Here is a 17,841-nt window from a genome sequence, read left to right on the forward strand (position 1 = left end):
CTAGTCAGAGCACCATACAAAAATGAACTTCAACAAGTTATACCGCTCATACGTACAATGATTCTAATCAGATTTTTCTTACCTCTCCTCAAAGCTAAGCATCCCATGATAAATTTAAGGATATCGTCAAATAGAAAGAGACCAAGGAATCAGGTTAAAAACATTAAATTATAGGAAAAATAAAATATTTCAGGAGGAGAAACTTGACAAAAAAAATCTTCAGAAGAATGTAATAAAATATTCATGAGGTAAGTGTAATAAACTGCAAAAAGAAAATACAGAGACCAACTAAGAGTTCTTGCACTTAAAATATTATTTAAAATATTTGAATATAATACACTTTTAAAAATTAGAGATCCATTCCAGGAAGTCCAAAATTTGGATAATGGGAGTTTCAGAGACAGCGTGTATAGAGGAAAGAAAGGAATGGCCAGGAAAGTAATTCAAGAAAACTTTCCTAATCTGAAGCTCCTGAGTTTCCATATTAAAATTTTCTCCAAAGAGACTACAAAAATCAAGAAAATAGACTCACCAAAGCACATCATCATGAAAATTTAGAGCACTGAGAACAAAGAAAATTCTACAAAAGTTGAGAGAAAATAAGTTTATGTGATGTATCAAGAATCATATTGGCGTTAGATTTTCTACAGTGACAAAGAATGCCTTCAAAATTCTAAGGGAAAATTGTTTCCATTTAAAATTTTCTATCTAGGAAGCCATGAAAAAAGAGAGTCTCTGGATCTGCAGTTTCCTCCACTATCTACATAGAGCTATTGGCATTTGAAATGTGGCTAGTGTGAATTGAGATGTAATATCAGTAAAAAATACACACTAGATGTCAAACACCTGTTACAAAAGAGTGCAAAATACTTCATTAATAATTTTTACACTTATTATATGTTAAAATGTTGATAGTTTTGATATGCTGAAATAAAATATATTATGGAAATTAATTATATATGTATCTTTTATTTGTTTGCTGTATCTATTAGAAAAAGTGTAAGTGATATATGTGGCTCACATTGTATATCCATTGGACAATTCTTCTAAAAAGGATGGATAAATGAGAGCTCAAGCCAAGATCTCTGGAGCAGTCTTATAAACAAATTGCCTAAATTGGAGCAGATCAGAGGATCCAAAAAATCTTTTCCAAGTGACGAAATTAACAGATACTAAGATGAAATAGAATCTAGATTGAGAGAATATTTATACTACTTTGGAAGAATTTTCATTTGAATTAGTAATAAGCACTTAGAAAAAAACAAGCAATTAAGGAACAAGACAAATTTAAAGAGAAAATAAAATCTTATGTAGTAAAGGAAATATCAACATAGTATTACATGGCTCAGCTGTGAATATTATTTACACAGACATGATAAAAACAATGATTACTGACCTAAGCAAAGTTAGGATATAAATAATTATATCCTAATTTGGTAGGATAAGACAGGAAGTGTTCATGTGTGTAATGAGTGCTGCAGATTACGACACAGAGTCACTCATATTCCATGACGGTAAGAAAAAATTGAGTACCTAAATTTAGACAACCAAAACTGACAATATAAGAATTTTATTCATAGAGATAGAAGTGGGTATTGAAAAAATCAACAAAGAGAGTTACAAGTAATTTATCCTTGGAAGTAGAAAATAAAAGAGAAGGGCAGATAGGCAACTACTATTTTTTACAACATACCATTTGGGTGTCTAAATTATGTGCAAGTTATAATTAGATTAAAATTTTAAATATATAAAACAAAAAATAGGCAAAGAATAACAAGATATTCATAGAAGAAAGTCAAAATATACAGTAACATATTGAAAAAAATTCGAGGTTTTTTATTGAAATTGAAATGGTATAACTTTGAATCCATCAAATTCAAATCCAGTGCTCATTATTATGTGGATAAATAGGCTCTTAAATGTATTGCTAATGAAGGGTGAATTGCTGGAAATGGTTATGGAAAATAAACCTTGCACTGTCTAATAAAATTACTTCTTCATCCAAAAATCCCATTTTGAGGAATTATTTTCACAAAAATAAATGATAATAGGAAAGACTTATTAATAAGTATATTGCATCTGTATTATGGAATATTAAGCATCTATTTAAAGAATTTATTAAATCTATATGCATCAAAGCAAGAAGTAACCCTTTACAGATTTTAATTGAAAAAGTAATACTAAGAACAATGTCTTTAGTATATTCACTTTGTTAGAAAAAGAAAAAGGTAGGAGAGAAAGAACAAAGTTCCTCCACAAACATGTATTTATATGTCGTTATGTGAATATGTAGAAAAATGGATTAATATGTTGCAAATTGTTGATTTCAGTACTATTAGCAGCCGTGTGAGACAAATGTTTTTTCTGTACATGTTACTTAGCAAAATCTTAATGACAAGCAAGAGAAATTCTCACGTTCTCATCATACCTTAATAAGACTTCAGTTTTCAACACCTATAAACTTAGATTTAATTTATGTTTACTCATCTATCTATCTGAAAGTCTGTAAATTTGGTTGAATGATCTACGAAATTCTTCATGTTCTATCACTTTGATCCACAAAATGGCAATATCATATACTTCAACCTATTATTCACCTGTCTTTTTTTGTCTATTTCACCCTGGGAATATAGAAGTTCTCTGAGGGCAAAGGCTTTGTCTGTTTGTTTACTTTACCCCTAGTGCTAAAATAGTGCATGGCTCATAGTGAGAATTGGGTTAAAAGTTTGTTTAGATTATGTATGAATGAATAAGGTAGCATGTCTCGTTTTTCTAGTTTAAATAGAAAATATAAAATTTTCAAATATCGAATCTTTAAAATATCTAAATATATTTGTATTTCCTCTTTAAGCAAATAGTTGTTTACGATGTGAAATTGATGGTTCAACTTCAAAGTATTGTTATTCCCTAAATTTTTATATGTGATTTCCAGTTTTACTATGTCATCAAAAATGTGGACTGTAAATTTTCAGATTTGGCAACTTTGGCCAAATTTATTATTGTTTATAAAATCTGGTATCACTTAAGAAAACATGCAGGTTTTTCTTGTAGAGTACCCAATTCACACATATCTATTATTTCAAGTTTATTTAACTAAAATACTTGAATTTTTATTAATCATAAGCTAGTGATGATGCTTCATGCTATGGTTAATTCTTTTTAATCTCTCTTTGTCAATACTGTGCAAATGTTCATCATCTAAAGTTTACAGCTATTAAGTATCTAATATAAATTGTGGTATCTGTCAATAAGGAATGCCCCTTTTGGTCATTTGGTCTCAATGACCTTCATTCCAGAAACATCTTTAAAAAAATAAAACAGGTTTCTAGTTATTAGACTATCTTCTTAAAATTTAAGTGATAAAAACTACAAGGATCTAATAGGCCTTAAAAACTCTGGTATATATTTTTGTCCAAAAATGTATCTCTACTCTTTTTCCCAGTAACATTTTACTGCAACAAAAATTACAATGTATGAAAGTAGAATGAAGTGGTACTGATTTATATGCAGTCAATGGCACAACTGAACTGCATAACTATTCTTATAAATTTTATATTTTACTTTGGGTACAAAACAAAACAAACAGAGCAATCCTTGATCTTTTTTTGGTATTTGTCTGATTTAGTTCCAGGTCCTCAAAGTGTCAGCTGGCTTTCTTCTGCATCATTAATCCTTTAGAGAAAGGAAAAAAAAAGAGAGTGGAAAAGAAAATAAAGATTATTTTCAAAAATAAATGTGTGTTTTATATATATGTAATAGACATGCATATATACATATACATATGTAATAGACATACATCTATACATATGTAATATATTTACATAAATATACATATGTAATAGACATTCATATATACATATACATATGTAATAGACATACATCTATACATATGTAATATATTTACATAAATATACATATGTAATAGACATTCATATATACATATGTAATGTACATACATAAATATACATATGTAATAGATATTCATATATACATATGCACGTATATATGTAAACCCCGTGTGTGTGTGTATGGAGAGAGAGAGAGAGAGAGAGAGACAGAGACAGAGAGAGCTTGAAATGCATTCTTCCTTCACTGGAAGACAGGCCACTCTGCTTATTTTCCAGGCTCTCCAGGCAAACATGAGTCATCTGTTTTTACTTGTATTCAGTTTTTCTAATGATTGTTGGAGAGATTAGGTGGAGTAAACCACACAGATGACACTATCTCCCTTCCAATTTTCTAAAATGTAATGTGATTTTCCTGTCAACCTTTCTGTGGACTTGTCTCTAAACTAAACTATGCTAACATATATATTAAGATATTAATAGATCTTTGTTATTGCCACAAATATTATTCCAACAACAAATTATCACACTTAAACAAGGCCCAAAACAAATCAAGTACACAAATGAGTGATTATCTAGAGCACTCAGTAAGGAGGCCAGAATTTGCTATTTTTGTTTTCTGTGCATTTTTTTGGTCATAGATTTCTCCATACACTGCTGAAAACTCATGCCTTCAAAACCAGAAAATCCTTTATCTTTCTCTCCACAGGTGGTAGAAGACTACATAATTTTTCTCTAAAGAAAGAGAATCACAGCACAGAAAATTAATTTCCAAGACCATTAACTAAAAAATGAAATTCTGCTGAGTTCACACCACAGGAACTAGACTATGCTGCTCTATATAGTATTAGTTCTTATAAGTCTCCCATCATAAAATAAGCTAATATGTCTCTCCATTCACTTAGTAGTACACAATGTGATATCAATCAATACTTTCATTCATTTAATGAAAGTTGATTAAGTACCTTAAATGTGCTGGGCATCACTCCAGCCACTGGAGATAAGAACGATAAACAAAACAGACAAACTCCTGCCTTCATGTGGCTTACTCTCTAGTGAGCAATTCAAAATGAAAAATGTGTAAGTCACTGACAAGTGGTATGGAGAAAAGATAGCAGTAAAGGGGATGGTGGTGGGGGTGGTGAGTGCAATGTCAAATGGCTCCATCCGGGAAAGCATCAAGGGGAAGGGGCCATTTAAATAGAGATCTGAAGGAGGTGAGGAAAGAAACCTTGTTAACATCTAGGGAGACACTTTCCAGGCAAAATGGTGATATGCATAAATATTTGAGAAAAACTGTATATTTACTGATACAATTAGGCATCAATTATCAAAGTGTTTGCAACTAAAAAGTACATTTAACAAATATATTTTAATATAGATTCCTAACTAAGGACACTCCAATTCAATACATTAAAGCAAGCTTTGTTGTGATTTCCTAGGCCTGTCTCTTTCGTTGGCACACTTTGATCCTTTCCCTACTGACTATGATTTTCTAATCACCCTCTTATAGAAACTCACTCTCAAGATTAAATAGGGATAGGTTGATTCACACTAAAACGCGTAGTAACTGATAATACTCCTAGGTTTAACTACCTGTCTCCAGGAACACTTGAATTTTGAAAGTGCATCAAAATTCAAACCAAATAAATCCATTTATAGCAGTGGTGTTTCAAGATTTAGCAAGAGGTAATAATGCTACTAATACAAGGAACGCAGGAGTAAAACTCTGGACTTGAAGGTAGAAGTCTTCAAGTTCACTTCTTACTAAATTGCTGAGGGTTCTTTGACAAATCACACAACCTCTTATAGCCTAACCTTTTCACTTATAAAATTAAGGCATTATGTGGAATAACTACCAGACATCTGCAGCTACCGTGCCATATATTTATCTCAATGAGATTTTATAGGAGCCTTTTAATAAAAGAAAACAACAAAGGAGGTGATATGATTTGGTTCTGTGTCCCCACCCAGATCTCAGCTTGTAGCTCCCATAATTCCCTCACTGTGGGAGAGACCCAGTGGGGGATACCTGAATCATAGAGGTAGGTCTTTCCCTTGCTGTTCTCATGATAGTGAATAAATCTCACAAGATCTGATGGTTTTAAAAATGGGAGTTTCCCTGCGCAAACTCTCTTCTCTTGTCTGCCGCCATGTGAGATGTGCTTTTCACCTTTCGCCATTAGTGCAAGGCCTCCCCAGCCACATGGAACTGTGAGTACAATAAACCTCTTTCTTTTATAAATTACCCAATCTTGGATATGTCTTTATTAGCGATGTGAAAACAGACTAATACAGGAGGACTATCTTATTCTGCTATGTCAGAGACTGAATGTCTAATCCAATGCCCTCTGGCTCTTAAGTACCCATTAAATTATAACTCTAATTTCAAATGAGACAGCCCTGTAACTGGGGTGGGGTAGACTAAAAAGTCCCATGGCTTTTATGTATTAAAAGTAAAATAGATGATGGGAAATGTCTTATGGGACCCACGTTGAATACAGTATATATTTTCTCAGTCAACCAATTGCCTCTAAATTTGCTATTTATAATTTACTCAGTCTTAATTAGCAGGCTGTTCCCCAAGTCAACCCTGCTGCAGGCAGAACATGAAGTAGAATATGAAAAAAAAAAAAACAAGTGTTTCTGGTTGCTGAAAGCAAGCCATACATATTCATGGTGAAAACAGAAAATCATTTGCCAAACTGTGGACGGTAAATACAAATTAACCCTGCAATAAAAAGTGTAATATTTGCATTTTCAAGCCTTAGATCTCTCTGGGATTAATTAGGTGATCAATCAGAATTTGAGTTATCAGGAACAAAATCTGGCCTTAGATTATGTGTGTTAGTGTTTGGAGGGGGGAGTTGTATTATTCATTATTTTTGCTTTCATTATAATTATTTGATCCCATCCTCAAAGACTGTTGTATAAACTGATTGATGAAATCCGTCTGTGAAAATATTTTACAAACTGTTCATGGCTACATAAATACAATGGGGTTTTATTGTTTCTAGGTGTGCTCAACAGAGTAAAAATGAAGAGATATATTCATAATCTGGAAGATTCTCAAATTGTCTCTCTCCTGTCTATCCCCACTGTAACCTCCATGGCTTAGCTACTCAACATTTCCTTTCTAGGGGAATGCAACAGCTTCTCCATTACTCTCTGGCTCCTGGCTCAAGGTTTGCTTCATTCTGGTCCATTCCCACAGTGCTGCGAGAGCAAATTTTCTGAGACCCAAATATGAAGTTAGATCATTTATAAAGTTTTGCCATGCCTTTGGATAAAATTCAACTTTCTTAGCTTGCCACAGATGATCCCTGTCCTGCCTACCTCTCCAGACTCATCTCCTGGCACTCAATCTGTCAACAATTCTTGACCAAGAATCAATTTTGTGCCAGGCACAATTCCAAGCCCTGCACATTTCATTCTCCACATTTTAGCTTTATTAAATCATGTACATCCCTTAAAAATATTGAGATCTCTAAGCCTTCTGTGCATTTTCACATTGTTGTTTCCCTGCGAAGAACACTCCCTTTTGCCTCTACATCTTGCTAAATTCTTATGGGTTAGGACTTGGATAGGAAATTCAATTCTATGGGAGGTCCTCTCTGACTTCATTTTGCCCACATTAGTGGTACTCCTCTCATGGCACTTACCAACCTGTATTATGTTTGTCAACTCTCTGTTTGTCTTTCTCCTTTCTTAAAATTCTTGCACCTTGAAAACAAAGATGGCGTCTGGTATTTCTGACTTGGTAGGGCCCAGCAGAATCACTGGCACACTGTAAATGAAAATAAATATGCAATCAATGGATGAATGCCAGAGGGGAAACTCTCAAAGGTCCAGGACACCAAAAGTAAGTCATCAGTGATATCCAACTTCATAAAATAAATTTTTATTAATTATGAAGATATTCTGGATAAAGGAAAACTTTTATGGTTTCTATTACTTATATCCTGTAAAATAACGTTGGCAATTTATTTCAAAATTTAATGTATCATTAGGAATCTATCCTTTTGGTTTTAATTTACTAAAAACACTATCTTTGAAATCACAAGCTTAAAAAGCAATTATTTACCTCAGGATTTATCCATTTGGAAAGACAATTGGGACATTTTCTGAGGGCACCCAAAAAGATAAAGTGAGGGCTTAGGTGGGTCGGCATGGGGTGAAAACAAATTATAGTGAGAGATGACAGCATGCTGGCAGTCCTCACAGCCCTCACTCGCTCTTGGCACCTCCTCTGCCTGGGCTCCCACTTTGGCGGCACTTGAGGAGGCCTTCAGCCCACCGCGGCACTCTGGGCTGGCCAAGGCCGGAGCCCGCTCCCTCAGCTTGCAGGGAGGTGTGGAGGGAGGGGCGCGAGCGGGAATCGGGGCTGCGCGCTGCGCTTGCGGGCCAGCTGGAGTTCCGGGTGGGTGTGGGCTTGGCGGGCCCCGCACTCGGAGCAGCCGGCCGGCCCTGCCGCCCCCGGGCAATGAGGGGCTTAGCACCCGGACCAGCGGCTGCGGAGGGTGTACTGGGTTCCCCAGCAGTGCCAGCCCACCGGCGCTGCGCTGGACTTTTCGCCGGGTCTTAGCTGCCTTCCCGCCGGTCAGGGCCTAGGACCTGCAGCCCGCCATGCCTGAGCTTCCCTATCCGCCTCCGTGGGCTCCTGTGCAGCCCGAGCCTCCTGGACAAGCGCCGCCTCCTGCTCCACCGCGCGTAGTCCCATCGACCACCCAAGGGCTGAGGAGTGCGGGTGCACGGCCCGGGACTGGCAGGCAGCTCCACCTACAGCCCTGGTGCGGGATCCACTGGGTGAACCTAGCTCGGTTCCTGAGTCTGGTGGGGACGTGGAGAACCTTTGTGTCTAGCTCAGGGATTGTAAAGGCACCAATCAGCGCCCTGTCAAAACAGACCACTCGGCTCTACCAATCAGTAGGATGTGGGTGGGGCCAGATAAGAGAATAAAAGCAGGCTGCCCCAGCTGGCAGTGGCAACCCTTTTGGGGTCACCTTGCGCACTGTGGAAGGTGTGTTCTTTCACTCTTTGCAATAAATCTTGCTACTGCTCACTCTGGGTCCACACTGCTTTTATGAGCTGTAACGCTCACCGTGAAGGTCTGCAGCTCCACTCCTGAAGCCAGCAAGCCCACAAGCCCACCAGCCCACCAGAAGGAAGAAACTCCGAACACATCCCAACATCAGAAGGAACAAACTCCAGACGCCCCGCCTTAAGAGCTGTAACACTCACCGCGAGGGTCCGCGGCTTCATTCTTGAAGTCAGTGCGACCAAGAACCCACCAGTTCCGGACACAATAGGAACAAAGTTTGGAGAGACTCCAAATGGAAAAGCAAGTTAGGACTTGAAAACACTGGTCAAACTGTAGGCAACACTCTAAACCAACTATGAGCTATAGTCAACTATGGCCCATAGGTAAAATCCAGCCTGCTATCTAATATAAATATGTTTTTTACAAATTTTAAATTGTTCCTTTTTTAATAGTTATCTAGGTATCTATATAACATCCATGTTTTTGCCTCTTTGTCTGCAAAGCATATAATATTTACTGTCTGGCTGTTTACAGAATACATTTCCAAAGCCCTGGTGTACTAACAAAGGCCAAGAATGTGAGCATGGAATAGGAGTGACACAGATGGGAAGAATGCAAGCAGAAGGTGGACATTTTTCTGAAGGGGCCCAATGAATTCAGACACACACTACACAGAAGCCCCTGGAATCACAATCATGTGTAAACAAGTTTCTTCACTTATATTGAAGAATATAGGCGATATCCACTCTTTACACATCTAATCAACCAACTGGTCTTAGGGAGAGTCTTACTTTAGAAGCCCACCCATAGTCCTGGAGATCCTGTAAGGGAGTTGGGTGGGATAATGATAATATGAAATGAAGTAGAAAGAGAAAAGATCTTTTCAGTAAAAGAAGAAAGTCAAAGAAACTTCTAGTCTTGAATACTTCTTCCTAGACATGAATAAAAGTGGATGATTTATTTTTGGCTGAGTCCCCTTCTGAAAAACACTGTGATAAAGAATGAATGTTTGGTGGCCATGTGAACTAAGAGTTCAATTCACTTTGGTCTACAAATCAAATTGTCAAAAGCTCACCCTAATCTCGTCCATCGTTCTCACTTATGATGTGTGCCCACTTAACTTAGGCTTTAAATTTATCTGCAATGATAACTTCTTGTCAACTTGATAAAATGTACAAAAAGACACCAGACTGAGTCAAAAATTGCTTTCACAAGTGGCTTGAAAGTCATTGAGCTTTGTAAACATGAAAAACACATCTTGACTAAAGACATGTTCAGAACTCTGGAGTGACACAGTAACAGTTTTAAATCCTACAGTGCATTCCTCTTTTGTTCTTAAGAAAATGGGAGTATATATAATGGAGTATATAATTGAAGCAATTATGATGTGTTAAGTTCTAAGTGAAATATATGGAGATAATCTCTTTCTAATAGCCCTTAATTTAGGTGCCAGTGCTATAATCTGCAAGTAACCCTGGTGGCTCTTAAAAAGTCATTTTTGACCTTGCATTTTTCTTCCCCTATTTAATTGTCTGTCCTCCACATCTTTATTTCTCAGAACAAAGCTGAGAGTGGTCCTCTAGGAGCAGCCCTTAGAGCTGCATCTAATTTAAAATATGGAATCTTTCACGCCATTACCTGAGGACTTACTACATATTAGACTGTGTATAAGCATTTCTTATAACAATTTGGCAAATTAGGGTCTCCAGTCCTCTGATGAGGAAACTGAAGCTCAGAGAGGTTAAGAAACATAACCATGTTGGATTTGTGCCATATCAGCATGGATAAAGTCGGAAATTGTGCTCCCCATAATCTCTTTTCTTGTATGGCTCCAGGTTAACATTGGTCAAAGTGGTACTTGCATGAGATATAGAAGGTGGAAGTAAAACAACAGTCGTTCGTTTCCCTTAGAAGATGGTTGCAATTAGACACCATGATAAACAGGAGAAGCTTGCTTTTGCTCTCCTGTGCTCTAGGTATATCTCATCTTCCAGAAGGCTGACCTGCTGATCAATAACAACCCAGGCCCACCACCAGAGAGCTGGCTTCACACAGCAGAGGGAGAAACTACACAAATACAACAGCTCTCTATAGACTCTCCACAAATCCCTTTTCTTTGGTCCCAAATAGGTATCTTGAACTGCTTGGCTTTTTATAATTCCCTGAAAACGCTGGCTTGCTTAACTATACCACTGCTTCAGGAAGAGTGATGAGTGTTACTTTCTCTGACTTTTTGAACTCCTCTTCTAGACTTTTACTTCCCTAATGTTTCCCACATTGGCTGGAGGTCCAATTGCTATAATAATTCCTCACTCTCAAGTGCTCACTGTGGCTTTACTTGTTTGTCTCAACTCTGACTGATACACACAACCAAGACCATGAAGCAGACACTAGGACAGTCACAGCCAAAAGTCCATGCTCTTCTTTTCTATGGATTATGGTTTTTGACTATCTTTATGTTTAAGGGGTGATTCCAGGCCTACTTCCAGCCCTTAAAAGAAGGATAGAAAATGTAATAGTCACAGATCGCCACAACACAAGGCAGGAGGAACTAAAATTCATAAGAAAAGTGCAGGCAGAGCATTAAGGGCCTTCAAAGGTAGAAGAGAAGATCTGCTAAACGGAGCCTTTGGAGATGAATGCTCCCTCAGCATTCACAGTGAAGAGAGTAGAGGTCATCAGATGGAGAAGCACAGAGAATGAAGAAATTATGTAATAAGATGGCAATATTTTTTTCTCTAAAAAGCCAAATCTGGATTTCTATTGGGGAGAAAGCTAGATTAGTAGGAAAAAATGCATATGTTACAAACTGAGCAAATAATGCTTCCCTCCCCTCAAGGGCTAGTGTGAAAAGTCTTCAAGAAAGGGGAAACTACTCTCATAATGAAGGCAGAGGAATTTGAAATGGGATTTGGGTATGGATGTGAAGTGCAGAAAAATCAGGGAAAAGAGGAATGAGAAGGGGACAGAGGCAAGAAGAAAAGGAGAAGGAGAAAGAGGAAAAGGAGGAGGAGACAAGAAAGTAAAGGACAGGAAAAAGGTGGAAGAACTTGAGCAAAATAGGAAGGAAAGGAAAAAAGAAGAAAAAAAAAGCAAGTGGACGGAGAAGAGAAAATGATTCCCAGTGGCAGAAGGTTTTAATATGTAAATACCCCCATATTAACCCCAAAGTTTACAAAATAATTTTTTAAACTAAGTACATCATACGAGCAAAGTCTTGGATGTGAACACACAAGAGTTTAACATCAAGGTACAGTACTGCCAAGCAAAACTGATATGTCCCGCTGGAATGCAAGAGCTTGAGGGTACAGTGAAGCTTGAAACAAGATCCACAGACTTGGCTGAAATCATGGGAAAGATTTTGGAACATCACAAGTCATGGATTGGAGTTTCAGACAAGTTTAATGAGCTCCCTGGAGGGCAGGGGTACCCCATATGACATCTGTGTTATTATAATTAGAGTTACCATACATTGAACATTCTAAGTATGTATGCCATTTAGCCATCTCCAAAACCATAAAGTGTAAACTATTATTATCTTCATTTTACTAATAATAAAACAGAGCAGTTGAATAACTTCATAAGATCACACAGCTTAAAAGGGTCAAAGATGATATTCAAACCAAGGTTTTTCTGATTCCAGAACCAGCAACTTAATCTTACTTCTCAATGACTTAGAAACAGTTGCATGCACTATAGTCTTCTTTATTCTCTTTGACTCTGCACTATGTTGAAACCAGAACACTACATAAAATGTAGAATCTGCTATCAATTTTTCCAGGGCCACTTCTTATTATTGTTTCTTCAAATGAGACAAAGCTGCAAAATCACTGTTTCTTTTCATTAGGCACTTGGTAAGGGACTGTTCGGCTATCACAATAAAGCTAACATGATCTCAGCCATTCTTATTAAGACAAGTGTTTTAAATTAAAAATTAACATCTTTGACATGTTAGAATGGTATATATTAACTCGAAGTCAGGTTTCTAAATAGGAAAAATATGAGATTAGCATGATCTAATGGACGAAGGGAAAGAACACCTTGTCTCATTCCTGTCTTCTAACATGGAAGGAAATATTTCCTGTGCTTTTGTTTAAAATCAAAAAGCAGGGTTAAAATGTCAAGTAAAAACAGAATGCAGTTGACAATAAGTTTAACCATACATTATAGATATATATTTTTAACAGGTGACTTGATATGAGATTCTTATAAATCAGAAAGGAAATCCCCAATCATGGTTCCTATTACTCTGTCTTTTAACCATTGAAGACTAGTTTCTATTGAAAGTCTCTTTTGTGTTATTTTTATATAATGTTAGTGTTTGGCTTAAAGACTAAGAAATATCCTGGTGCGCTCTAAAATAACTGTTGAAGTATGAGACACAGAATTCCCTGGATACTGGAGGTGCCTCATTCATCCTCCGTGTTAAATCACAGCCACCAAGTTGAAAATAGAAAAATAGAATTGCCCATTTCTTTGGCACATATGTCATAAAATAAACAATTGATTTTATGTTTGCGTGTTTGTATTTCTGTTTTAAGTACATCGCTTTTCGAGGTTTCTTTTTTTTTTTATGTGTTTGTTTTTAAGTTATTGAGTACAGAGTGGGATGTTTGACTTAGATCAGGTGAGTCCCCTAAACTGGTAAATATTTACACACATTTAACCTATAAATAAGTTCAAGACAATTGTCTGAGTTTTTAATTACTTATATTTTTTTAATGTGTATATCTAAAACCGAGCATGCATATCTTCTAATTACCAGAAAAAACTTTTGGTCCCCTTAGTTTTTGTTAGGACCTAGGGCAGGCTGTAGCCAACATTTTCTGTAAAGGTTCATATAGTAAGCATTGAAGGCCCAGAGTTATCAACCTCAGCGCTACTGACATTTTGTGTGAGATGATTATTTACTGGGGAGAGCTGTATTGATCACTCTAGGAATCTTAGCAGTATCCAAGTCTCTTCCCATAAGAGTCCAGTAGTATTCACCTCTCATAGTTGCAACAACCAGAAATCTCTCCAGATTTTGTCAAACGTTCCTTAAGACCTAGGAGCAAATTTAGCTATGGTTGAGAGCTATTGCTTTGTAATATACAGGTCATACAGTCTCGGTTGCAACTATAAAAGTGTCCATAGATGATATGTAAACAAAAGAGCATGGATGTGTACCAATACAAGATTATTAATGAAAACCAAATTGTGAACTTTATACAATTTTCCTGTGTCATAAATTATTCTTCTTCTTTTGTTTTTTTTTGTTTTTCAACCATTTCAAACTTTTAAAACTATTTTTGGCTCATAGGGTAGACAAAATGACAGCAGACCATGGTATTCCAATTCCTAATCTAGGGGGTCAAATGATAAACAAGACTAGTCTCTGCTTCAAAACACTCCTGATCTACAATAACAAATGTTTCTTTACTTGGTAAATCCTTTCAAAAAGATATGGAAAGGTAGCACCAAGGGATTTGGTTTACAGAGAAGGCTGCACTGAGAAGGGACTAAATTATCCCAGTAGATGACCAGAAGTCCACCAGCGAGTCCATGACAGAGGTGGTAGAGAGGCACATATTTTATACACCAAACTATCAATTATATATCAGTTGATATTGATACAAATGTCTATATGTATGTGTATATATTTTTATTTATTTCAAAGAAGCAACATCCCAAAATTAGATAGATTAGAAAGCCTTCTTTCAACCACCTTTCTCCACATTTTTGATTGGTTGGTTGTTGTTGGTACTAGTTCTGTCTTGAATCCAGGGTTTGCACATATAACAATACTTTTTTTTTTTTTTTTTTTTTTTTTGGCGGAGAGTCTCGCTCTGTTGCCAGGCTTGAGTGCAGTGGCATGATCTTGGCTCACTGCAACCTCTGCCTCCCAGGTTCAAGCCATCCTCCTGCCTCAGTTTCCCAAGTAGCTAGGACTATAGGTGTGCGCCACCATGCCCAGCTAAATTTTGTATTTTTAGTAGAAATGGAGTTTCACCATGTTGGCCAGGATGGTCTCGATCTCTTGACCTCGTGATCTGCCCACCTCGGCCTCCTGAAGTGCTGGAATTACAGGCATGAGCCACCATACATAGTCTTGACAGAAGTAGTTTTTCTGTGCTGGAGGAATGACAGCAAAAACAATCATAAATGCAGCAAGCTTATTGACCACCAAATTGATTTGAGGGAGTTGAAATCAGCAAATATTGGGATGGATTTATGTGAAGGACAAAATTCCTTGAGCTGTTCTTTCCAAATGTACCCAAAGAAGCTCTTTGTAATTTTTAAAGAATAAGCTGCATACATTGTGATGAAGTGAACTTAAGGAAAAAAAGTGCATTCAGTTTGGGGAAAACGGGTATTTTTCCCCTTTATTTCCTTGAGTTTTATCTTCCCTATCAATTTGCTGCCATCCTCAGAGCAGTGGTTTCTGTAACATGTACTGATATAGACAACCCAATATCAGAACTATATCTGCCATGTAACTTTAATCCTCAACTTTGGCCACAACTATTCACAGTGATTAATACCAACTGAGCTATACAATTGTCAGTTGTTCTCAAGAGAAGCATCAGTGTCTCTTGGTCTCTTGTGGGCATCTGTGGCAACCACTGAAATGGATAAAATTAAGGGTTAAGCTACCCTGTACTCTAACCATTTCCTTGTAAGCATCCAGTCTAAGAGTTATTCATCTGACCTCTTCACTAAATAGTACCCTTACACTGTTACCCCAGGAGATGAAATGTACTGTAACAGATCAGGGAACGACTCACGCCGATCAGTGAAACTTTCCAAACAACTAAAAATATGCGTCTTTAAGTGTAGATAGATGATAAACAGATACATACACACATGTGTGTATGTATAGTTATAGATGTACATACATATATATGCATAAGCATATATATGTGTGTATACATATTTCTTGTATGCTATGTATTCTCCTATCGTCAGTTTCATCTCCTCTTTTGTATTTTAGTTGGTAATTGGTGTTTCTCTTTTACTATACCATCCCACAATGTGTTTGAGGGAAGCAATTATGGTTTGCTCATATCTGGACACACTACAACACTTTATGCAGTGCTTAAGCATGCAGTAAGTATTTGTTGTATTTCAATTTAAGTACTCAAAAACTTAATAGTATTACCAAAAACACAATGATTGGTAAAGGGATATTTTAGAAACAATTATGATATATGGGTCTTGTTTTAGATAAATTGTTCACCAAATATTACAGATAAATGCTCCAAAAAAAATTGTATTTATTTTTGCTATTGTCATGCATCTAGTGAAAGATTGAGACTACTAAGTAGTGAAAACAGCCTAAAAGATTTTAGTTTATCTCAGAAAATCACATGCAGCAATTATCAGATATTACCCACTCTGGTTTCTCAAGCCTCTGCTCTAGGGGAGGGAGTGTTTCCTTAAATTACTTTAAGAATAATGAATAAATAAACAAATGAAATTTGAAGAGAGAAGACAACTCCTCTGTGGAGAGGCACTCACAAGAAAGAAAATCTAATAAAGTTACCTTCAAACTTCAATGTGCATCAAAATCGCCTGTAGGGCTTGTTGAAACACAGATTGCGAGGCTCCATACTCAGAGTTTTCTGCTTCCATAGGTCTGGGTAGATGCCCAGAAATTTGCATTTTTACTAAGTTCCAAGGTGATGCTGAAGTTGCTGATATGGAACCCTACTTTGAAAAGCATAGATCTAATGTCATATTTCATGTATCCATCCTTACTATTTCTCTCATTGATTTAGGTAACTACCTTCTTTATACATGACAAAATTGACAGTTGGAAATCCAGTTACAACTTCTCTTATCTCATTTGGATAGTGTTTCCATGGAGGATTTCCTTCTTCATATTTACTGGGAAATTTATGATTTTCTAAATCCTGAATCTCATGAAAAATCTTTCAACAAATCTGAGAAAAGTGTTGTAAATCCCCTGTGAGAATTGAAGCATAACACACACCATTGAAATGTGACTAATCTTACAGAAAACACTGACTTGAAAGTCATGGCAGGGAACACCAACACACAGAGTCAAAGGTTGAGGTCAACATTTCTGAGAAGCAGGACAGAACATTTAGAAGACAAGGTGTCATGATAAATTGATCAGTATGACGTTCTGCTGTTCCCATGTGATCAGTTTGTGTACATGGCCCCGTCCATTGCTAATGGTGAGCCTTTCCAACAAACAGAAATAAGCTTATATGTACTGTATACTTTATACCCACCCTATGAGTGTTGTTCTAAGAAATATCAAGTTTAGAAAGCAAAATACATTTTAATTGCCAATTTCAAGGCATGATTTTCTCAACCTTGATAGGAAATTGGAATGTTAACGTTATTCACATAGTGCTTATGAATGTTCACTGGCATTTTTTCAGTGTTTGAATATTACCTAGGTTACAGCTCCTGGTAAACACTTTATCAGAATTAACGCAAGGAAAGAAAACCTGAATGTTGTTGTAGAAGACTCTGACATGAAATCAGAAACTGATTTAGAATTTGTTTTAATATTGCAAAGCAATAATAATTTCAACAGCAAGTGAAAATTGGGGGAAGTGGACAAAAGGTTTTTATTAATAAGGAATTAAATGTGTTCTAAAGCACTACATATCCTTACAGCTAACCTGGAGAAACTCAGGAATAAGCTTTCTAAAATATGACCAATTTCAATTCAAAAGGAAATAAATTTTTCTACATCTATTTGTCCCAAAAAAGAGTGTTTATATTGAATAGGGTATTTAATGTCTTGAGTGTTTAAAAATTTCATTTTAGAATGATAATTTATTAATATTAAGTAATTTATGTTGTCCTGTAGCTTTAAATTATTTTATTTGATATTTATTTTTGTGTTCATTCTCCTTCCTTTAGTTTTCCTATTATGAAATATATATATCAAGCTGAGAACATTTGTACATATTATTGAAATATAAATGTTGTCAC

General features: G+C 36.3%; 1 long non-coding RNA gene across 1 annotated transcript; it reads right to left on the reverse strand.

The window, feature by feature from the left end:
- Window positions 1-1,555: 1,555 nt before the first annotated feature.
- Window positions 1,556-8,677, reverse strand: LOC129035634 (uncharacterized). Its single transcript, XR_008502252.2, has 3 exons — window positions 7,930-8,677; window positions 7,512-7,632; window positions 1,556-3,672 (listed from the first exon to the last, which is right to left on the reverse strand). It is a non-coding gene; the product is annotated as an uncharacterized LOC129035634 (long non-coding RNA).
- Window positions 8,678-17,841: the final 9,164 nt, after the last annotated feature.

Source organism: Pongo pygmaeus, chromosome 3, assembly GCF_028885625.2.
Source record: "Pongo pygmaeus isolate AG05252 chromosome 3, NHGRI_mPonPyg2-v2.0_pri, whole genome shotgun sequence".
NCBI lineage: Eukaryota > Metazoa > Chordata > Mammalia > Primates > Hominidae > Pongo > Pongo pygmaeus.